Source organism: Saimiri boliviensis, chromosome 12 (genome assembly GCF_048565385.1).
Source record: "Saimiri boliviensis isolate mSaiBol1 chromosome 12, mSaiBol1.pri, whole genome shotgun sequence".
Lineage (NCBI taxonomy): Eukaryota > Metazoa > Chordata > Mammalia > Primates > Cebidae > Saimiri > Saimiri boliviensis.
In genome coordinates, this window is record NC_133460.1 from 93330966 (window position 1) to 93355938 (window position 24973).

The 24973-nt window shown below is 35.1% G+C and overlaps 1 long non-coding RNA gene across 2 annotated transcripts in view; it reads right to left on the bottom strand.

Moving 5' to 3' along the window:
- LOC141580728 (uncharacterized) overlaps positions 1–24973 on the bottom strand; it is a 608846-nt gene that overhangs the window by 413967 nt on the left and 169906 nt on the right. For both annotated transcript variants that reach the window (XR_012513019.1, XR_012513018.1), the window contains exon 2: positions 8101–8234. This is a non-coding gene — a long non-coding RNA (uncharacterized LOC141580728). The remainder of the gene's footprint in view (positions 1–8100; positions 8235–24973) is intronic.

Consider the following 24973-nt stretch of genomic DNA (forward strand, 5'->3'; position numbering starts at 1 on the left):
TTTTGTCAACTGTAAAAAAGGATGATGTAAGCTATAGAGTTGTATTATGTTAGAGCCATGCCACAGAAATTCAATAAACAGGAGCTAACTTTTTTATGTTGAGAAATGTTCTCCTAACTCATTGTTGATTTTTGATAGGGATAGATTTTATTTAACCACAGTTAATGTCTAATAAGTATTTCATAAACGGAATGCCACGGATTACATTTCTAGGTAAAAGAAGACTCATTAGCAACTGTTAATCATTAGCAAGTGTTAATTATTCAATCACTGATAGCTGTACAAAATATCTGCTATCAAAATACCAAATTTTCTGTAATATATTCAAATCTGTAATTGTTTCATAAATATTCCAGGAGAAAACTTTTAAAAAGTTAAATATTCTCATCATCTAGATTTGATTTTTCATGGATAATTAATGAAAGAATGGAAATATCTCTGTTGCAAAAGAGATCAGTTCTGTAACAACCAAACTAGCAAAAAATTTAAAAATGAGTTTTATGTCTCGTTTCAGAAAAACATAAAAAGCTATGCAATTCACTCAATGTTTATGCCTCTCAAATTAAAGCAAATTAATCTGACTTTCCAAATTAAGTGGGAAGAATTTTTGAATATTTATTTTAATGAAAGTCTAAAGTACTGAAAAAGGTGATTAGTTGTCATTGAAAACAACAGTCCAGACAAAAGGATTTAGTGACATCTGTATAAAACAATTCAGTGACTATATTCCAGTGTTTTCATTAGTTTATTTCTGAAAAGACACATTTTAGTAACTAAAAAATATTGCTTATTAATCTCAAAAATATTATTTTAAATAGTGGCCACAGGTGCTTTGGTGACCCACAGAAAGGATATAGCAAAACTATAGAACTTAAAGGCAAATTTGGAGAAAATATGCTCTTTTGTGAAATAATAATCTGCTAAAGTTAACAGCATATAATCCACATGCAATTCATACAGACCTATATTTCCCAAATAGCAACTCGGGCTATGTATAAAATTATTTAGATACAGATATTATACAGCAATAAGTATTTTATTAAAGTGTAAAGGCATAATCTTACAGACATGTTTAATATCCTTTCAAAGAGAAAAAAATACCTGTCATATTTCAGACAATCATTGAGAACTACAATTGTATTCTGCAAGAAATCAAGAAAAATATATATAAACCAAAATACATCCACAATTTAAATATGTAGTTAAATTCACTTTCATTATGTTCTCTAGACGCTTGTGTGATGGTTTATGACTACCTAGAAGAGAAAATGTTTGAATTATCCATATCTTGTCTAGTTGGATATCCATATCATAGGCACAGTAGCATATCAGGTGGAAATAAAGCATGAATGTTGCTAGCTGTGTTCCTTAAAGGCTATTTTGCCACAGGACATGATTTTGATCCCTAATTCTGGGATACTGGAGCTTCTTATCCATTTGTTCTTGTGGCTCAAGAATTTCCTTTTCTTTTTTTCTTTTGTTTATCTTAATTTATATTTTTATTTTTTACTATTATTTTTACACAGTTGCACAATAAACAAAATCCTGATTTATCTTTCACAATTAAAGCAGTCCATCTTATATATAGCACAGGTTTTATTTCAGTTGGTTGGTTGGTTGGTTGGCTTTGGTTTTATTTTATTTTTACAATTCTCTCCAATCCCAGAAATTAAGGAGTCTGTATCTTTATCTTGAGCTTCTCTGATATTGCACATGGGATTTGATCATAAACTAAAAAAAATGTTAAGTCAAATAGAGGGGGTGAATATATGATGCAAGGAATATGTAGGACTTCAGTATTTTGCCTAGACTCACTTATCTCTAATTAAAAACTTGTATGAATAAAATAGCATATTCATGCACTATGTTTCTCATATAACAAGGCATAGAAAAGGCCAGGATTAGTTAAATTGGTAGCTAGGTTCATCATCAGGAACTGAGATGCTTTCTTATTTCTCTTTAGCATCATCAACAAATTAGCCTTTGCTCTCAGATTTAGTCACTATGCTCACACCATGGCTGCATTACTCTAGTTATCAAGTTTTTACACAAATATGCCCAAACATGTATTTTCTTGTGCCTTTCTTTCTGAGAAGTCCCTGTGTCGTCTTCCTGTCAGGTCCCATTGGCCTGGGTGAAGTTACGTGCTTATAATCCAGCCGTAAACTGAACTATGTCCTCCCCAAAATCCATATGTTGAAGCCCTAAGCCATGTGACTGTGCTTGGAGATAGGGCCTTTAGGAGGTACTTAAGGTTGAATGAAATCATAAGAGTGAGGCCTGATCTAATCAGAGTGGTGGCCTTCTAAGAAGAGAAAGAGAGGGAGATCACTTTATCTCTCTGTAAGCACACACCAAGGCAAGACCACATGAGCACTCAGGGAAGGAGGCAGCTCATTGTGTACAACTTATGAGGTAAGCCCTCACCAGAAATCAATCCTGTTGGCATCTTAATAGTGGACTTCTAGGATCCAAAACTGTGAAAAATAAATTTATGTTTATACCACCCAGTTTATGGTATTTTGTTATAGCAACTTGAGTAGACTAAGAGAAATCTTAACTTCAGAAAAGGCTGGGGAAGCATGAAAAGTCTCTAGCATTTTCATCTTTAATATGAAAGTTGTTTTTTTCTTGTAAATGTTTTAAATTCTTTGTAGATTCTGGATATTAGACCTTTGTCTGATTGGTAGATTGCAAAAAATTCTTCCTATTCTGTTGATTGCTGGTTCACTCTAATGATTCTTTCTTTGGCTGTGCAGAACTTCTTAAGTTTAATTAGATCACATTTATCTATTTTGGCTTTTGTTGCCACTGCTTTAGATATTTAGTCATGAAGTCCTTGCCTATGCCTATGTCCTAAATGGTATTGCCTAGATTTTCTTCTAGGGCCTTTATGGTGCTCAGTCTTGTGTTTAAATTTTTAATCCATCTGGAGTTAATTTTCGTATAAGTAAGGAAGGGATCCAGTTTCAGCTTTCTGCATATGGCTAGCCAGTTTTCCCAACACCATGTGTTAAATAGGAAATCCTTTCCTATTGCTTGTTTTTGTCAGGTGTGTCAAAGATCAGACAGTTGTAGATGTGTGGCTTTACTTCCAAAACAACCCCATCAAAAAGTGGGCAAAGGTTATATACAGACATTTTACAAAAGAAGACATTTACGTGGCCAATAAACATATGAAAAAATGCTCATCATCACTGGTCATTAGAGAAATACAAATCAACACCACATTGAGGTACTATCTCATGCCACTTGGAATGGCGATCATTAAAAAATCTGGAGACAACAGATGCTTGAGAGGATGTGGAGAAATAGGAACGCTTTTACACTGTGGGTGGGAGTGTAAATTAGTTCAACCACTGTGGAAGACAGTGTGGCAATTCCTCAAGGATCCAGAAATAGAAATACCATTTGACCCAGCAATCCCATTACTGGGTATATCAAAGGAGTATAAATCATTCTACTATAAAGACAAATGCACATGTATGTTCACTGCAGCACTGTTTACAATAGCAAAGACTTGGAACCAACACAAATGCCCATCAATGATAGATTGCATAAAGAAAATGTGGCATATATACACCATGGAATACTATGCAGCCATAAAAAGGATGAATAAATGTCCTTTGTAGGGACATGAGTAAAGCTGGAAACCATTATTCTCAGCAAACTGACACAAGAACAGAAAATCTAACACCGTGTGTTCTCACTCATAGGTTGGTATTGAACAATGAGAACACATGGACATAGGAAGGGGAACATCACACACCTGGGCCTGTTGGGGGCTGGGGGAGCTAGGGAAGCGATAGCAGGGGGTGGGAGGGATTTCGGAGGGATAACATTAGGAGAAATACCTAATGTAGATGATGGGGGGAATTGATGCAGCAAACCATCATGGCATGTGCATATCTATGTAACAATCCTGCAGTATCTGCACATAAACCCCAGAACTTAAAATATAATTTTAAAAAACTGTTAAAAAAGGGAATTTGGTCTTTGACTTTGGAGGCAAACAAAAAGTAGAGGTTACATACTAGCCATAATGTAGAACAAAAAAAAGAGAGAGAAATAACAGACTCAGAAAATGCTTCAGGTTAAACAGTATGGGGTGGGTGGGTGGGTGGGTGGGTGTGTGTGTGTGTGTGTGTGTGTGTGTGTCTATTAACCCTTTTTATTCCAGAATAACAGAACAATGTTGTTGATTAATGAAGTATGCACAAAACACACAAAATGATATGAGGGTGGAGGAAAGAAGAGAGTTTCTGAGTGTGATAGAAAGAGAAATATGCTTCTCCTTTGGTTATGACAGGTGTCTCTCTTGAAGTCAGTGGCATTATAGATATGGCCACTGTGTACACTGGGTTTTTCAAGAAAGTTCCCATTACACGTAATTCCAGAAGTCAACTGGGAGGATAGTGAACACCTGAGAGGGGAAGGGTCATAGCAGGACTTGGCTTTCCTAAGCCTAGCTCCAAAATGGAGAGCCTGATCTTGGTGTTTATTAGAAACGGAAAACCCCATTTCACTATTCTACAACTCATTTTAATTCTAGGGCTCTTCATTAATGACCAACCTAGTATAATTGGGAGGTGTGAACTCAGAAATGCCTCTCAGAAGCTACCTTCCTGATTCAACTTGAACTTGTCAATACCATGTGACCCTCTGCCCATGAACTTTCTAGGATTCAGACTGTTTTAGGTTCCGTGGTGTTTTAAGTTCCTGACCCCTGTCCTGCAGTATTAGATACGACAAATATCCAAAATCCTAGAGAATTTTCCTATCAATGAAAAAAATTCAAAACAGTCTAAAACAAATACAAGGAGGAAACAGAGGTTGTCAGCAAGTGGTTCATTGTAAAACACAAGAAAATGTCAAGGAAAAGGTGGCAACAACATTTAACTCTGAAGAATCTAGGGGGATTAAATTACTTGCCTCTTTGCTGGGGAATCCTACAATAGTCTTTAAGTCTTATTTAATAAATGCTAACGTCTTCTTATTCTCTTCCTTTTTCCCCCATTTGAATCCATGCTTGTCATTCATTATAGCTTGACTGCCCCTCTATGCTGGGGGCGTCAACACCATGCCTGTTGTTTTCTCTACATTCTCCTCTGTCTGAGGGACAGAGTATTCAGGAGTGGTGTTGGATGGTGAACCCTATGTGGGCAGTTTAAGGTTTTGTTTTAGCACGAGAGAAAATACTGCTACCAGGATTGAACCCATATCCGATCAGCTGTGTCAATTCAATTTTCCTTTGTGGTCAATTTAAACTGAGAGTCATTTTCTTGCATTTATTAAATATTTTTAAAAGTTCAGGGAACATATTCTTGCTAGATATTAGTAATGGTTAGTAAAAATGGAAAGAAAAGAAAAAAGAATTGTCATTGACCCAAAAGTTTAAGCTCTAAAAACAATTCTAGACAAACATATAAAATCATATGCAAAAGATATTCATTTCAATGTTGCTCATAAAACAAAAGTCTAAGTGAAATATGCAACAAAAATAAATTATGACATATCCATGTAATGAAATACAATACCAGTGCAAAAAGAGGTAATATAATTCTGTTTAGTTGTACACAGAAAGATATTCATGGTAATTTCTTTTAATATTCATTATGTGCAGATATTGTAATATTCCTCTAAAAACTAATACACATAAATATTGAGAAATAGTAACATTAAATGACTTCCCCAAGGTCACAGAGCTTAAACTTGACTGAAAGAAAGTTTGAACCCAGTTCTGTATAACTCCAGATAAAGATCTATTAATTCCTTCATAAGACCACAAGAGCTTCCAAATCTTCAAAGTACTTCTCACTAATGTAAAAACAACTACAACTTTAACAAGTTTGGAGTTCTTGATCAAAGCTGTTTTTTTAAGCATTATACTTTTTACATTGTCATAGTATTATTCACAGTTGGGACAAGATGTTGTTGCTATATGGTCCTGGGCCTAAAAATTACCCAAGGACCAATAACATATAAACAATTTGGAACCATAAATCTAGAAAGAAAATAAAGGGAACAATGCTGTTGATTAATGAAGTATGCACAGAACACACAAAATGATATGAGGGTAGAGGAAAGAAGAGAGTTTCTGAGTGTGGTAGAAAGAGAAATATGCTTTTCCTTTAGTTACAATAACAGGTGTGTCTCTTGAAGTCAGTGGCATTATAGATATGGCCACTGTGCACACTGGGTTTTTCAAGAAAGTTCTGATAACATGTAATCATTGAGGGTCGCTCAATGACAACCAAATATCTGTTTCTAATGGTTGAAAAGATTTAAAATGCGGATAAGTTTACAATCAGAAAGAAATCTTTTGTCAGAACAATTATTTCCCTTTGGAGTTTGGAAAATATAGGAACCATAATCATAAAATTTTGGTTTAGCAATGTATTTATTAGGATAATAAAAGTAATATGGATGATTTGGTTGTTTCTAAATTATCCAGCCTCTGCAGCTAGATTTTCTCAGGGCTTTATGAACAAGAATTCCCTCCCAATAATAGCAATGATGATCAAGCCAATAATAAAAATAACCATGACAAGAATGTATATGAATTGAAGCCTTTTTGCAAAGCTCTGTGATAAGAACTTTTGAGGTATTTTCTCAAGCAGGTAGTACACATATATCTTAGAGAACCAATACATTTTTTGCCATTTTACAAAACAGGTGTCTTATTTGGAGAAGCTACATAACTTGCACAAAGTAACACAACTATTAAAGGCTAAACAGAGATTCCTTCTCTCCAGTTTGTTGGATTCCACATCCCTTGATCCTCATGCCTCTAGAAGAACAAGATCTGTATTATGTAAACATGGAATAGTAACCAGGAACAAATCTAGGGGAAGGAAGCCCAGTCTTTACTTGTTACTCTAGAGTTGAGGGTCTCATTTTGAAAGAAAACCTGCAGACGCTGCTGAGTTTTGGTCTTTTGACTGCAATGCACTATGGGAATATGACTAGCAGTTAAATAAAAACTCAATGCCCCTTGCTGGTTTCATACCTTCAGCAAGATGCACTCTGCACCATATTTACCTCTTCAATAAAATAAAAAGGGTAATAATTACCTGTTTCTTAGGATCAAATGCAACATTAGGGGTATGTAATTTGAATGATAGTTCATATGCATAATAAAAATTCAATAAATTATTGATAATACTGTTTTTCTACTACAGCCTCTTGCATGACCTATATTTTCTCCTGTTTCTGAACTTGAATAAAATAGTGCTTGACCTTACAACTTGAGGAATGATAATTCTTGCAAGAAACAACTCGTCTTTGATGATATGAGCTTAAAAAATCGTACTGCTAGAGGGTCCAGACTTATATTGAATCTCTACTGTATACAAAACACTGGCCCTGGCATTGGAGCCTCATGAATGAAAGACGAACAGCTTCCTTAATTTTGTGGACATTTCAGTAATCTGCATGGTGTGGTGTGTTTCACAGCAGTAGGGAATTGGAAGAATGTGAGACACAAGACCTATTCTGGGGCTTAGGTTTCAGAAGACAAAATAATCACAAATGAAACAGAGAATGGCCTGGTGGTAAACCATTGACTTTAAACACAACAGTCAGAGAAAATTAGAATGCAAGAGGAAACCCCTAGAAGGAACCCCTAGAAGAGGAAAATCCAAAGAAATGTGAAATGTAATGATTCTCAGTCTAGAAATATTTTAATGTTTCAATTTAGCATACACTTTTTCAGACACACAAAAGTTTATGATGAACTTCCTGCCTCTCAGCTAGTTGTTATCAATACCAGTTGAGGCTGCCTTTGAATATTTTTATGCTGCATCTTGTGATTCTTACAGATGTGTAAGACTGGACACCAACATAATGTACTAGAAATGAACACTTTTAATAGTGTCATAGGCAAGATTACTTACTTGCACAATATGTATAGCAAATACACTCTGCTGCTGCAATACGGTCTCATGTAGTGTACATGTACAGCTGATTTATGACTTCTGATATAACTCTACAGTTTATAACCAAGGGGAGTTTACCATATATTGCACCCTCTGACATATTAGCTTATTTAATCCTCACAGGTATTTTATTTTTTTCAATATTCAGATAAGAAAACCGTACCTTCTATGAGATGCTGTCCAGGGTCACATGAGTAAGCAGAATAACTGGGTTTCTATTGCAAATTTACTTCCGTGTCTCTGGCCCAGTCTTGATGCTTTTCAGAGATGTGGTAACATTTATATTCCGTGATAATCCTATAAGAGTTTCAAATACTGGTTTTAACAAAGGCTGTGTATGTTACTTTGAGCAAGTTACTTGAACTCCTTAGGTTTAACTTTTCTAATTTTCAAAGTAGAAGGAATAATGAAAACAACGTATTAAGAATATTTTAAATATTTTATGGAATGACTTATTAAAAGTAATTAGCATAATATCTGACACATAATAAATGCTTAATAATGATGGTTATGATTGTTATTTCTTTTGGGAAGGGAATTTAAAGCTCTACAGCAAATTGCACAGCGCTCACATTTGGAATTTCTGTGTAAATGAGTTGGCTTTGGGAGGCAAATATAGTGGATGCTGGTTATGACCAACTGTCAGAGAGCACCTGCTACCTGCATGGAGCTGGACTGACTGACTTTTAAAAATCTATGAAGTGCTTGAACCCAGGAGGCGGAGGTTTAAGTGAGCCAAGATCGCACCACTGCACTCCAGTCTGGATGACAGAGAGAGACTCCGTCTCAAAAAAAAAAAATCTGTGAAGCACCTACATAGACTCTAGAAACATAAAAGACAATTATTGATGGCTGTTCTTTGTTAAAAGGTTTTATAGCTACTTTGGTGAAGAGTAGGATTAATTATAAAATTGTATACAATTAATTACTAGACTTGAGGGATAATTTCTTTCCTATGGCTCCTATGGCTCTTACCTAACTCTCCAGTCACTTCTTATAAAGTATTTCTCCACCAGGCAACTAAGCTTAAGACACAGGAATGTTCTCTTTATTCTCATAGGAAATCATGAAATTTTCAATTTATAGAATCTTTCAAATCCCAGCAACCTGTAAAGTCCTTGGTAAAGCCTTTGCTAATTCTCTTAAAGTGAGTGAGATAATCAGTAGACTTGTCTGTAATCCACATAACATTCTGTATGCTCATTTTTTGCCCTTCTAGTTTAACATAAGAGGTTGTTTATTTACATGACCCCATCAACCTACAAACACTGAGATGGCAGATAAGTCAGTTTGTTTGTTTCATTTTTGTATCTACAGCAAGCAGAATTTATGAATTAACTATAATAAAGCTTAGTGTACATGCATGTTCCATAATTCAGTTACAAACATTTACTTGGCATCTGTGTTAGCCAATCCTTGTCCTTGGTATTGAGATGGGAATAAAAGTATAAAATGTACTAAAGAAGAGTGGAAAAAATAAGACTCAATCTCTGAATAAGTGCTAAATGTGCAATCATGGATTCTAGCGCCTAAAGTAATATCACCAAGAAATCCTACCACGCAGATTGTTTTTTAACACAAATTAAACTGTGGCTATCAAAGTCTATCATTTTTTGTTGTTTTAAGGACATAGCTTTTTGATTTTATGAAATTTCTAAGGTTTACATTGAATTTAATTGAGATTTAGGATCCACATACACCCAGGAAAATGCAATATCTATAACATGATATTGATATGACACTATACAATGTATCTAAAGAATAAGCCATTACTTTGTTTTCTAACAAAAAAGAATAATGGAGTTGAAGGCATCAGAAGAGTCAACATAGAAGAGATATAACTGAAACAGATAAGATTTAAACATGTGAAGACTATGTATTTGTGAGTTTCCAGATACTGAAGCACAATGTGAATTTGCAGTACATCCAGTAGACAGTTTCAAAACGTGACTGTTGGTTCAATTTGTTTGCAATGATGGGAAGCAAAAGACAGCTGAAGGTGTACAATGTACAATGGCAGCAAATCCCTCTTCATAACATAATAGTTGACAAAGGTTTTTATACAAACAGAAATACGACCAGAGAATGTCTTGGATAAGAATGTGGAGATCACTAGAGGTGGTGGCTACAGAACTGAAGACTTGGAATGGACCCAAGGGTACCACTCATCACCTTACAACCCATCAGCCTACCCATTGGAACCTAATTCTTCACGTTAACAAAGAGCCTCCACTCCACCAACTCGTTCACTTAAAGGCAGTTTCTGATGTTTGATTGTGTTGATCTCCCAAAGTGCAAGTAAAAAATTCTGTTTCTCTCTTTTCTCATGAGTATTCCTACTCATTCTGAATAATGTTGTATTTGCTGAATAATTTATCCAGATATTTGCATGTGTATTTCAAGGTAGGTTTCTTTACAGAACTGTCAGTGTTAAAATGATTTTTTTTTTCTACCAACTAAAATAAGAATAAAGTAGGAATTAGAGCCAAGTTCTATAAGTAGGGGCTGAGTAATAGTCTTCTTGGTGGTTTTGGTAAAAATTAAGGCTTCTCTTAATTTTTCTTCCCCAATCCCTGACTCATAAACCACATTCTTCCAAATCTCTCTAGTTCACTTTTCTCCAGTAACATACTTCAAAGTTGTCTTTCAATTTCTATTCTATTGGCACGTTATTCACTTTGTGTGTGTGTGTGTGTGTGTGTGTGTGTGTGTGTGTGTGTAGAAAACATATAATCTGTATACTTAGCAAACATGTTCAGAACTCATTAGATTTTGCTTTAACTCATAGTAATATTCTTTTTTGCAGAGACACTGCACTTGACAATCACTTACCCAGAATACTGAATGCAATGAATATATATGTGCTTTACAAAGTCTACAATGTCCAGAAGACAAATAGCAAAATAAAATGTTATTTGAAAAACTTCTGATCATTTATCATGAGAACATGTATTTATCTTCATGACTCCATTCATTAAAACTGGAATTTAACAAACTTTGTTTCTCAAAGAGTCAAGGACATTGGATATAGATATTTGGAAATAGCTCATTTTTTTAAATAATAAGACAAGGCTGGCCCAGCCACTTTCTGCACAGAGCTGACTGAAAAGGCTCACCTTGTTCTGGAGCCCGTTTTCTTCAAGAATTAATAAAATACTGGGTAAGAATTGTCCAGAACCACAGAAAATCTCACTGACAAGATTTCTTGGCTCCTCCAATTTAGATTGAAATTTACTTGTTTTCTCCTTCTTTGACACTCTTTTATAAAGGGTAAATGATTTATTATATGCTAGACTTTGTGAACAGACATTATACATTTCAGTCAATGGTATAAACAGTAATTGTCAGCATTTGCCATTTGGAAAGTTCTCTATGAAACCTGTTATATGAGTTATTTCATTTCATGCTTCAGCAACCTGACTCACATGTCCAAAATTATTTCCTGCATCATTCAATCTCCCCACTTTACACATACTGGCTTTAAGTTTCTGCCAGCTACCATGATCTTTGCACATCCTATTTTCTAGGACTGGATGGAGTTCCTTCCTCTTCCTTTCCCTCATCATTGCTCGTTACCTAATACATTCTTCTCATTTAAATTTTATTTTTTAATAATATATAATAGATGTACATATTTTCAGGGTACATATGGTAATTTAATACATTCATATAATCTACAAAAATCAAATTAGTGTACTTGGAATATTCATTACTTCAAATATTATTTTTTTCTTTATTCTAGAAACATAATGATTATTATAAGTATTTTGATTGAAATATATAATAGACTATTATGAACTATTGTCACCTTACTGATCTATCAAACATTGTCTTCTTTTAAACTGTATTTATATATTTTGCCCTGAATAATATTAAATTTGTCTATTACACACCTTATTACACATCGAAACTTAGGGCCTCCTCTTTAGAGCTTTTATCACATTATTTATTACTTTCAAAGTTTATCTTTTCTACATATGTCTGATTCCAAATTCAAGTCCTTAATAGTGGCTAAAATTCAGGTTATCTAAAATTTTTCAAGAACAAAATTATAGACAAAAGGACATCCGTGTAGACAGTTAATCAAGGCTGCCAAATCAAGGAAAATAATAAAAGGGTAGAATGTTATAGTTTATGTTTGAATAGAGTAGTCAAATAACCAAGGAGAATATTTCCTAAATTTCACTTATATTTCTGTAAATCTCTGTCAACATGGGACACAAGTGTTTCAGTCTATTTTCACACTGCTGTAAAGAAATAACTGAGACTAGGTAATTTATGAAGAAAAAAGGTTTAATTGGCTGCAGGCTATATAGGAAGCATGGCAGCATCTACCTCTAGGAAGGCCTCAGGGACATTTTACCAATGGTGGAAGGTAAATGGGGAGTAAGTATCTTACATGGTAGGGGCAGGAGAGAGAGGAGGAGGAGGTGCTACACACCTTTAAACAACCCAATGTCACAATAAATCACTCACTCACTCACTCACTCACTCACTATCATGAGAATAGCACCAAGAGAATGGTGTTAAATCATTCATGAAAGATCCACCCTCATGGTCCCGCCCCATGATCCAATCACCTCCCACCAGGCCCCACCTCCAACATTGCAGATTACAATTTGGCCTGAGATTTGGGTGGGGACACAGATAGAAACCACATCACTAGTAAATTTAACAAATTCCTAACACTGTACTAGAGAAATTTTAGGTGCTCAATAGGTATAGTATATTTGATCGATATACTACCTATTCACTCAATATCTACCTATTCTACTCTCATATGGAGTTTCTTGAAACATTAAAGATCCCATTCTTCTAATCCAATGTGCGAAGCTTTAAAAGATCAAGTTGGTACAGATTTTTCCCCTCAGCCTGTCAGGCACTGCCAGGCACTGTAGGGAAAGTCCAGAATGGAGGTATTAACTTTATTATATCTCTACACCCCAGATGAGAGCTACCAATATTTATTTTGGATAATAATATTTCTTGGGAAATACACAACAGATTTATGAGTGTGTCTGTATTATTAGAAAGACTATGTGAAGTGTAAATCTTCTTCAGTACCAATAACCCTTTGCAAAACAAAATGTCACCTTTTTTTTTTTTTTTACCACCTTTTGTTTTGTACTTCGATTACTCACAGGCCTTACTCTAGGGTTGAGAAAATCTTTTCCCTTATCGGTGTGCCATTTGGGATATCAGAGTCATGTGAGAATATGTTTTGCTACAGTAAATTTCCATGTTTTTCTCTAATAAGAGAATATAATGTATTTATTTATTACAATAAACACAGCTATAAAATGAACCATAAAATATAGATGACATGAAAATTCCTGTAACTAATGTGTTAGCTATAATTGAGAAATAAATTAAATGATCCATCTGCTTCCTACCATTGATTTCAACATTTTCTTTAGTATTTGAGTATTTAAAATCAAGACAGACTTATTTGTAGTAATTATTCACTAACAAAAATGCCACATCTCTATTGATTGGCTCTGTAGTTTAATTTTGCCAATCCTTAACATACTGCTGCTTTTTCCAATACACTCAAACCTAATGAGCATATAAACTCCTTGTCTCATTAATATCATTTTGTGTTAAAATTATACCATTCAGTTTTATCTATGCTGGTTACTTACAGGCTTTTGTGTAATGAGTGAAAGAGTAATCTATTACTGTGGTTGTGATTTCAAATGACAGAGGAAAATAAATAAATAAGAAATAAATGCATGTGTTTCATGTGTGTTAAACCATGGGATATAATCTTTCTGCTAATTCAGTTCAGCAGTGAGAGTCAAAATAACCAACAGTCATTGAAATAAATTAACTATAATTAATTTACATATTTCCCCTCATATTTTTAAGCATCTTACAATAATATAGTATGTATCTCACAATGAGATAGTATATATCTCTATATATTTGCTCAGAGGACATGGCAAGAATTTGTTTTCATTTTTTCAAATATTTATGCATGAATGTATATTATTATTATTTTAACCCTTACCTATTGATGAATACATATTTTTCTTGAACCCACACACATATTCACGACTTAGCCTAGCAAGATATTTGCAGCATTTTGGAGAGGCAATGATAATACAAAGCTGCCTGTGCAAGTGCTTTTTCTTCCAATGTTTTAACTACATAAGAAATTCATGCAGAAATTCATTGTGATAATAAAAACACAGGTAAGAAAAATAAAATATAATTCATCAGATGCAATGACCCCTTACACCATCTGTATCTGCTCCATTTTTCATTGCTGCATAATGAAACACTGCAAAATCTTGAAACCTATGACAATAAGAATGTATATTTCACTCATAGACAGACAATGTGGGTGGCAATGGTAGGTTCAGTTCTTCTTTATTCCATTGGCATCAGCTGTAGTGGTTTAATTGTTAGAAGGTGGAATCCTCAGAGGATGTGCTTGCTCATGTCTGACATGTCTCTGGGACCTCAGTGGAAGCAACGGCTGAAAAAACTACACATGTCCTTTCTATGGAGCTGTTTGACTTATTTACGGTAGAATCAATGTGTTCCAAAAACAAACATCGAAACAAGATTAGGCATAAGCTACAATGGCCTTTTATAAAAAATCTTTTCTGTTTTGACATCATTTTAAATGACAGAATAGTTGCAAAATTAATGCAAAGGCTCTAAATACCATTCATCCAGCTTTCCCTAATGTTAGTAATTTACACAAGTGCAAGCCCCTTTCTCTGCTCATGATTTTGTGATCTTGAGACTCAGCAGTTTGTGCTGGACACATCTGTCTGTTTCTGCTCATGAGAGCGGGACTTTATGATCTTAGTTTGGCTCGATCCTGTGATTGTGGGCAGCTGTGGCTAATCTAACAAGTCTCAGCTGGGCTGGCTCCTCTCTACTCCACATGTTTTCTTATCCCCTAGCAGGTTAGCCTGGACCTGTTCACAAGGGAAGAGCAGAAGAAATCCAAGTAAATGATCTAAAGTTAACCACACCTCTTCAGGCCTAGGCTCAGAACTCATACAATGTCATTCTGCCGTAAATCAGTCATATGGCCATTCTAGATTGAAGGGTGGAGACAAAGACACCATTGGGGATATTTCTTATAGGAAACTTAATAAACTTCAATTCAAAAAGTCATGTATTAGCACGAATAAGTCTGTTCTTCCATCCTTTATTAACTGCAGTTCTCAGAGCCTAAACAGGAACCACAAACTTTCTCATGTCAATACACATAACTCAGTTTCTGTGAAACCTGACAGGTCCCCCAGACAACCCACAACTGAAATTCTACCTTACTTTTGAAATTTTAATCTGATTCTAGCATCTTCCCCTTGACTTTTCCAGCAGTCTTTCTCAGACTATTCTGTCCTCAGTCTCTAGCCACTTGTCCTGCTTAACCCACTTGGAGGCTTAATACAATCCTCATTCCCTGATAGATTTCTGGCGTCACCTGAAACGCCAAACTGCAGATGCCAGGCTTTGACAGACTGTATTGATGGATTTTCTTTTTCTCCGCCACTTTTTTTTTCTTCTCTTTTCTTGTCCTTGCTGCAAGGTCTTCTGTCAATGAGTAGAGGCCAAATAAAACTGAGATTCCAGAATCTCATTAGCTTCAAAGGGGAAAACTTTTGCAATTCTTGGTTTTAATATGATTCAATGTGAAAATATCTATCATCTCTGTATCTTTCCATATGCATAGGCACAAAATACAAATGTGCATCAATATGCATACGCTTGCTTACATAAGCTTCAAAAAGCAAAACAAAATGAAAAACAAATTAAGAATCCCTTGAGATAAGATTTATGAGGAAACAGCAAACATTTAAAAATTTGAACATGTTAAATTTATATGGGAACAAATTTTTTCCATTAAGTTCAAAAGAGCAGCCATCACTTCTCTGAGAATATTAGTTTCCAAATCCACATCTTGCTTTCTGTACTTCTTCTAATATGCCTGTCTAGCTTGCCAGTTATATCTACTTGAATGCTGATGGCATCTGAAAGACGATTGAAAATTGGACTCTATCTTCACCCGAAAATGTGTTCCTTATCCTTACTCCATTTTTTGGTCAGTCTTAAAGGTGCCACTATTTACTTTGTTATCAAAACCCATAGAATACTCTTTCTTTTTCTTTTTTACAGTTTCCTAGTCCCAATTAACAGTGAAAATAAAATGATTCTGAATGTCTCAAGCCCCTGACAATCATTCTTTCTTCCTAATGCAGACCTGCATCACCTCTTCCTCTGCATTATTGTAGTCACCTAACTGGCATTTCTGCCTGCAAGTCACTTCTCCTTATGAAAGAGAGGTGGGAAGGGTGGGGAGGGAGGGAGGGATTTTGATGCTTGCTGTGTCACCTAATTTTTACTTACTATTTAAGAGACCTTAGGATGTTATTTACCTTAGCCTCTCTCAGTTTCTCCGTCAGCAATACAAGCGTAATCAAATCACATAGGTGACACACTGTGAGTCCACAGCATTCTATACCCTACTGTATATTCAATTTTCATGTATCATAGTTCTAACAAACTACTCCCTGATGCTAACACCTTTCACTGCTCTTCATTGCCCTCAGAATAAAGCACAAGCTTCTCAGCTTCTGACAGATGGAGCTCACCGAGAACTCTCATCCACTCCTCATCTGTTCCTGACCCTGCTTTTATAGTTATGTCCTCATTTGTCCTGGAATGCCCTTTAGTAGGGTGGTTAGAAGCTCAGCTTTGCAGTCAGACGACAGGGCTTTATATCCCTGTTTTATTACATGCCAGCTGTAGATCCTTGGACAGGTGGCTTAATCCCAGTATGTCTTCATTTACTCATTCATAAAATGGGACAATAATAGTTACTTCAAAATACTATTACAAAGGTTTAAAAAGTACTAAAGTCCTTAAAATAATACCTGAAGATATACTAAAACCCTAAAGACAATACCTAAAGACATAGTAAGATTTCAATAAATATCAACTATTATTACAGTGTTTTACTCGTAGCATCCTTCAAATATCAGCAAAAGCTCACCCTTCAGGAGGTCTTTCTTAGTGCCTTCAGTCAGATATAAACTTCTATTCTGAGCTCATACTCCACCTATATGCAGCTGTGGATATTTAGTTTCTGGCATATATTATAATTAAATGCATGCAGTACTCCTACTAAAACATCTACTCCTTCTGAGGAAAAGTATCTCTTTCATCTAATTCATCATCACCAAACACAAATTATAAGTTCAGGAAATACACAATGAATTAGTTGATTTACACCTGCCTACCAAAAAAAAAAATCACATCAAAACATTGAGCATAATTAATTTAGAGCATTCAAAATGCCTTAACTGGTTTCATAAGGCCTACGGAAAATGCCTACTTCAGAGTTTCATTAGGACTATAGAAAATGTGTTTTATTTTTATTTATTTTTTATTGACTCAATAAAAAACAAAATCTGCTTAAAAATAATTGGAAGTTAATGCTAACTTTTAATGAGTTTTCATATGCTGGACACTAATCTAATTTTTGATGATAGAACACGGTGTTTTTTCCAGTTTTCAATTTTTAATTTTTGTGGATACTTAGGTGTATATATTTATGGGGTACATGAGATACTTTTTTTTTTTTTTGAGATACACTTTCATTCTTGTCGCCCAGGCTGGAGTGCAATGGCGTGATCTCGGCTTACTGTAACCTCTGCCTCCCAGGTTCAAGCAATTCTCCTGTCTCAGCCTCCTGAGTAGCTGGGATTACAGGTGTCTACCACCATGTCCAGCTAATTTTTGTGTTTTTAGTAGAGATGAGGGTTTACCATGTTGGCTAGGCTGTTCTCAAATTCCTGACCTCAGGTGATCCACCTACCTCAGCCTCTCAAAGTGCTGGGATTACAGGTGTTTTAAGTCACCACGCCCAGCTGAGATACTTTTATATAGTATTTAATGCATAATAATCACATCAGAGTAAATGGGGAGAATATGGTGATTTTTCAAATATATTTTGGAACAAAAAATTACAATTATATGCTGCTACAAACTCGTTCCATTTTCACTTACTTATTTATGTGGATAATGTTTCTTAACATTTTCAGCTATCAAAACAATTAAAAAGAAAGAAAAGAAAATGTGTTGTATTTCCAGAAAATAAAACACAAAGTGCACAGCAACTGTACACATGAAATATGTTTAATTGGCCCATCTTCATTAGAGGTCAGAATAAATTCTGCTTTGGAGTTTCATTTATTATACATAAAAAACAGACTACAAAAATGAGACATTTAAGGCTAAAAATTGGCCTGTCTTGTTATATGTCAGGTTTAAGCAGCAAAAAGCATTTAGAACCTCAAACTCTCACTATAAATGAAAGTATTATATATCAAAAATATGTTCCTACCCATTTTGTTATTTGCTTTCTGACTTTAAAAAACATCGGTAGGGATCTGACGCTACACCATGGGGAAATAACAGTCTCCACAATCAATGGTGCTGCGAAAATTTTACGTGTTCTTGCAAAAGAATAAAGTTGGATCCTTTATGCCATATACAAAAATTAACTAATAATGAGCTAAAGACCGAAAAATTAGACCCAAAATCACAACCTAGAAAAAATCGCATTGGGAAAAAAGCTTCATGAAATTGGGTTTGGCAGTAATATTTTGGAAACAATACAAAAACGAATACAGACAAATGGGAATGTATCAAACTCCAAAAGTTCTGCAAATCAAAGTAAACCATCAGTGGAGTGAAAAGGTAACCTATAGAATGAAGGAAAATACTGGCTAATCATCAATCTAATAAGGGGCTTATATCCAGAATATATAAATATCTCCTACAACTCAATAACAAAATAACCCAATTTTTAAAAAAGCATATGAAAATACATCATAACATCACTAAGCATGGGAGAAATTAAAATTGTAACCATAATGATATATCACTTTACCCACTAGGATGGACACAATTAGAAAAAAACATATTGTCAAGTATTTGCAAGGATGTGGATAAATTGGATCACCTGTGTATTGCTGATGAAAAAGTTAACTGGTACAACCACTATGGAAAACAGTATGATAGTGCCCCCAAAAATTAAAAATAGAATTACCATATGATCTAGCAATCCCACTTCTGAGTTACAGCCAAAGAAATTCAAAACATGATCTTGAAGAGATATCTTCACAACGTTGTGCACTGAAGAATCATTCATAATAGCAAAGATATGGAAGAAACCCAAATGTCCAGGGATGAGTGAATGGATAAAGAAAAAATCATATATATATATATATATACACACACAATAGAGTATTAATCAGCCATAAAAAGAAATGAAATTTTGCCATTTATAGCAACACGGATAAATCTGGACAATCTTTTGCTAAATAAATTAAGCCAGTCACAAGACAAAAGCTGTATGAGTTCACTCATGGAACCAGAAAGTAGAATGGTGGTTTCCAGGGATCAGGTGGAATGAGAAATGAAGAGTTGGTGTTCAGTGGGTATAGCATTTCAGTTTTATGAAATAAAAAATCCTAGAGCTCCGTTGCACAACAATATGCAGATAACATCACTGATTTGTACATTTAAAATGATTAAGATAGTAAATTTTATGTAACATGTACTTTACCATAATTATTATTTTTTAATTGTTCAGGGTCACAAAAATTAATTACCATATTAGGATGATATTTTGAAAGAAATCACATTGAACAGCTTCTGCTTTTTAATTGAAGGGACATTTCTCATTCAATTTTTTCAAAAACTCAGAATTCTAAGTGCAACTCTACTGCCGTTTCCTGAGACCAGGCCTACCAGTAATAAAATCGGAATCTAAGATAATGTATTTATCATACAAATGAAGGTGATTCATACTTTTTTCTTCTCTCCCACATTTCTTTTTCTTTTCATCTATTTCTAGAGATGTTTATCTTCTGCATACATATTACCTCGATCACTGGATCTTCTAATTAAGATTTATGTTGAGTATGCCTACCACATACCTGGTAGCACTGAGATAAAAACAGAGGAAGCTGCCATGATATACCTTATCAGGCTATGCAGAACAGTTCGCAAGTCTCTGCAGAGACCAAAACTTCTTGAGGGAAGAAAGTATGTTTGCAACACTATGCTATCGCTGCAAGGGCATCAGAGGAGGCCTCTAGACTGTTGACAAACTTTGAATCTATGAAATTATTGACCAGGTGATAGTGTTCTTCGTATGTTTAGGCCAAACAAGACTGCTTTTGTTCCAAACAAAAGTCTTCCTTCTACATAGCTCAATTGATCTCTTGGGAAAAGCCCTTATGCTTTGGGTTCCCAGGATGATATCTTTGGCTGCAAGGAACAGAAATCCCAATGTAATTGACCTAAATTATAAATATATTTGTCTTAGATAAGAAGAAGAACCATAGAAGTAGGATATTCCTGGTTCATTAAATGAACAGCTTAATGATATCATCATGGCTTAGGTTTCTCCTTTCTTCTCTGCCAGCCTCTCTGTTCACCCCTTCCATGGCCAAATAATGTCTACTGGAGTTCCATTTGGTATGTACTGCTCAGCAGCATTGTACCAAATGATGAGGCTGTATCTTTTCATGGGTCTGTCTTGAAGATAAAAACAAGCAAAAAAAAAAAAAAAAAAAAAAAGAAAGAAAGAAAGAAAAAGAAAAAAGAAAAACCCTTTCTCTGAAGTCCCACTGGCAGGTATCTCCAAACATTTCACTGGCAATCACATTGCAACATTTATAGGAATGGAAATTGTATTACCTTGTCTTATACTCAAAAAATAATGTTTCCCACATTCTGCTACTAACCAGTTGTACAACTTAAGCGAAGTGCCTTTTCTCTCTAGGAGTCAACTTAACTTTCTTTTCTTTATGTTTCCTTCATTCCTTCCTTCCTCCCTCCCTCCCTCCTTCCTTCCTCCCTCCCTCCCTCCCTCCTTTTCCTTCCTTCCTTTTACTTCCCTCCTTCCTTCCCTCTTTCCTTTCTTCCTTCCTCCCTCCCTCCTTCCTTCCTTTTCTTTCTTTCCTTCCTTCCTTCCTTTCTTCCTTCCTTTCTTTTTTTTTGTGGTAGTCTAGCTATGTTTAATTATATATATTCTGGGAAAATCTAATTCAACAGTCTTTTCTATGTATTTGGCAAGTAGACTCCTATACTTGTAAAATTCTATTCTAGACTCTAAGAGTTTCAAAGATTCCTGAGATATGGTTGTTGCCCTTAACAATCTTAAACGATTAGACAAACAGACATTCACCCACGCCATTGGATTCAATCTGAAAAGACATCCATAGCTACTGACAAGTGACTTAACACCTGGGGGACTCTGAGATGAAAACAGTTGAGATTAGAGTTAGGAGACAATGAGGAAAGACACTGGGTACTGAGGATACAACTTGAGCCTTAGACTGAGCCCTTTAAAGCTAGGAAATTCTGGACTTTTCTGTAATTTAGACCAGTACAATTTCTTCTAATTTAAAGGATTATACTGATTTAGTGAACAAATGCATGAAGCTGGAGAAGGCCTGTTTCAGAAACAGCCTATATATATATAAATTCCTTTGCAAGAATAGAAAAAGAATAAAAATATTCTGCAATATAGGATATTTGCCAACAATCAGCACATCTGAGAGTTGACATTTTCCTCCAGTGCCAGCCCACATCATATATTTCCATGAAAATCTATCTGAAAGGTAATAGAAAGTGAGACCAAGTTGATGAAATGTCATTTTTCTCTGACTGCTTGATTTCCTTTCACCCTCCTCAAGTTGACTCCCTGACTGTGTCATGCGTAGGTTAATTGACACAGATGGTTTTTGTTAAATGCAGAATTTCCTGCACACACAGCTGAAGTTGTATCAGAAGCAGCTATAAGCCAGGCTGAGATGAGACATGATGATGATGATGATGATGATGACAATGACGATGATGATGATAATGAAGATGTCTACAATTTATTGAGTGTTTGTTTCCCATATTCCAAGCACTATTCTAAAGATATTACATACATAATTTCCACATACCACCACTACCATTTTGTTGAGTGTTGCTGAAGCTCTGTAAACACAAGTTACTTTCTTATAGAACTATAGCTTGTAAATGACAGGGCCAAAACCAGATAAAAATCTGTCTAACTACAAGCTGTGGCACTCAATCTAATATGCTGCAATTACTCTACATTTTGTCTTAGGGGTTCCTATTGGCATGAGGCCCTGGCATGTACCTAATAAGTGTATGATGACCATGGCAATGGAATGCTGCCCACTTTCTCTTACTGACAGAGAGATCAGTATCTCCTTGCTTATTTGGAGGGAGTTTAAGGGAGCTTACTGGATGCCCAGCTCAGTCTAGATAACGACTTCTCTTTCTTGACATGATTGACCTTTGGGACCGGATAATTTTGTTTGTTATGAGAACTGTCCTGCAAATTGTAAAATGTCTAGGTCACTGGGTGATCTTCGTCAAGTCACTTGACTGTTAAGTCAGATGCAAATAATGTAACATATGAGGAATGCACCTTTAAAGTGATAACTACTATGTAAAATTAAATGCTATGTAAACCAAGAAGTTATTATGTCTCCTTATCTTATTTCCCTAAAAAGAGAGCTTCTAAGGTTTACTGTTCATGAGGATCATTTGGGGCAACTTCCACTGCACCTTTGTTATTTTAAGGTCCCCCTTTGTTACTGTTACTATTTTTCTTGTCTGACCTTATAGTATTCTATACCCATTGCTTTCTGTAAACTGTTATTTGTAATATGTTCCAACACCCCCTCAAATTTAAGTTAGGAATTCATATGTAAAGAGCAATAAACATTGCATTTCTGCTGATTGTGGTATGAATGGGAGTTCAGATGAAAAAGTGTCTACTTGCAGTTGTCCAACGATGTACTATACCTACTTCCAGGCAGATTAAGCAACTGCAATAATGATTGTTCTTCAATCATAGAATCTCTTCTGAGTGGAAAGGTAATTCTATGTACTTGCTCTGAGGATGTCTTCAAATTTCAAAATGCCACCCCAGAAAAAAAATCCGTAAGTGTGACTTCATCTCACAAGTAAGATGCCCTCCTAGAGGGATGACAGGTACCATCATTGTTCTCTCAGCTTTGCTGATTAGCCTTGCATATCTGTACACGTTTCGGAGCAATGCTTAGCTTTCACATGACACTTAAGAGTAACACTTAGGAACATTTATTAATAAGAATTCTATGGACTATTACCCTGCATCCACAGTAAAGTCTCCACAGAAACCTCATAATTTGGCATCATTTAGGAAGAACCCTTTATTAAGCTTTGCTCCCCAGTGAAGCTTATGCTGTTACCCTGAACAATGTGTATCCTCTGAAATCCAGGTAATGGGATTATAGTCAAGATGAAGTTGCTCTAGAAAGAATAAAGGAAAAGGCTTTTGGGTTTAATCCAAATATAACAATGGGTCTCCCTTCCTCCATGGCTGTACCAGAGAGCACATAGCACTCTCTTTTCACCATTGATCAAGAAATTATAACTCCTCAGAGAAATGCTTTCATGTGTGAATAACAACTGGATAAGAAGGTACAGTACATTCAAGCAAAACATGCATTCTAATTTAATGAAATCCTAGAAGATCAAGGTAAAATTAGACAGATATAGTGTGATAACTATTCCAAACCTCATGTATGTTTTAATTCTTACTACATGCTTATGCTGTGTAGTCATTTGAGCAATGCTAGAATACATACAGTGACAGAAAAATCACACTTTCATATGGCTGGGAAGCTTTAGTCCTTATTTATTATGTAAACATTTGTTAAAAAGCTAATTTTTGATAGACATTCTGCTAAAAAGACACACACACACACACACACACACACACACACACACACACTTAGAGAGTCCATAGACAAACCAGTAATTACAATAGCCCATTCTTCCTTATTTTGAACTGAACTATCTTTGCCTAAAACTGATTCCCTATTCCTAGATTAAATTCTTAAGGCCACACATAACATGCCTCACAATCTTCCACAGGCCAAATCCTTCAGCTATTATGGTTTCATCAGGTTTCTCTTCTGCAGGCTAACAATTCACACATTTCCTGGTGAATCGATCTGTTCATTCACTCAACAAGCATGTTTCAATTAGATATTATGTATCAGGTCTTAGAGATGGAGCAGAAAACATGTAGACATTGTCCCTATTTTCATTAAGCAGATGATCTGCTGTTTTTGCATTTTTCATTATTTTTGCATGAAAAAATTTTCTTACAAATCTCCCTCCACTTACTACTTGAAATAACATCTAGTGTATAAAGAAGTATGTAACATAGGCACTGCCTTTTCAGAAATTAAAGTCTTTTAGAGCCAATATACATAGTAGAGTATAATATAGTTCCCATATCTTTGTTTTTATCATTAATTGCCAAGGTAATTAGTTATATGGCAATATTTTTATTGGTATATTTCCATATACCATCATATCTTATGCAGATAGAGATATCTAAGATACGTGATTACCATTGCAGTATGTATAATTAACAAAACGTGTACATAGAAGACACATCAGATTTTTATTAATTGCAGAGAGTATGTGTAGACTCTAAAAACTCCTTCTATAATTTGCAAATCAGCAAAGCCCATTTATCAGACCAAACCCACAAAAATTGATGTTTTATTCCTTTCTCGTAATGATTTTTGAAAACTTGAGACTTACAAATTACACATGCTACAATGGTAATCACATATCTATATGTGTTTGTTGCTTTCTTGGAAATAATTTCCCTGACCATCCAATATAAGATTGCATACAGTGATCCTCTCTCATATATATGCTCATGGTTTTATTTTCTACAGAGCATTTTCACAATCTTAAATTGTCTTTATAATCTATTTATTTACTTATTTACGTCTTTATTGCCCCTATTGCGGACCCACTCACACCCCTAACTAGAACATCCGCTTATAAAGACAGATACCTTACTGGCATTATTTGTCATTGTGTCTCCAGCTGGCATAAAATGAACAGGAAAAACATTATGCATACACATGCATGCACACATCTTTCAATGAATGATTGAACCAGAGGAA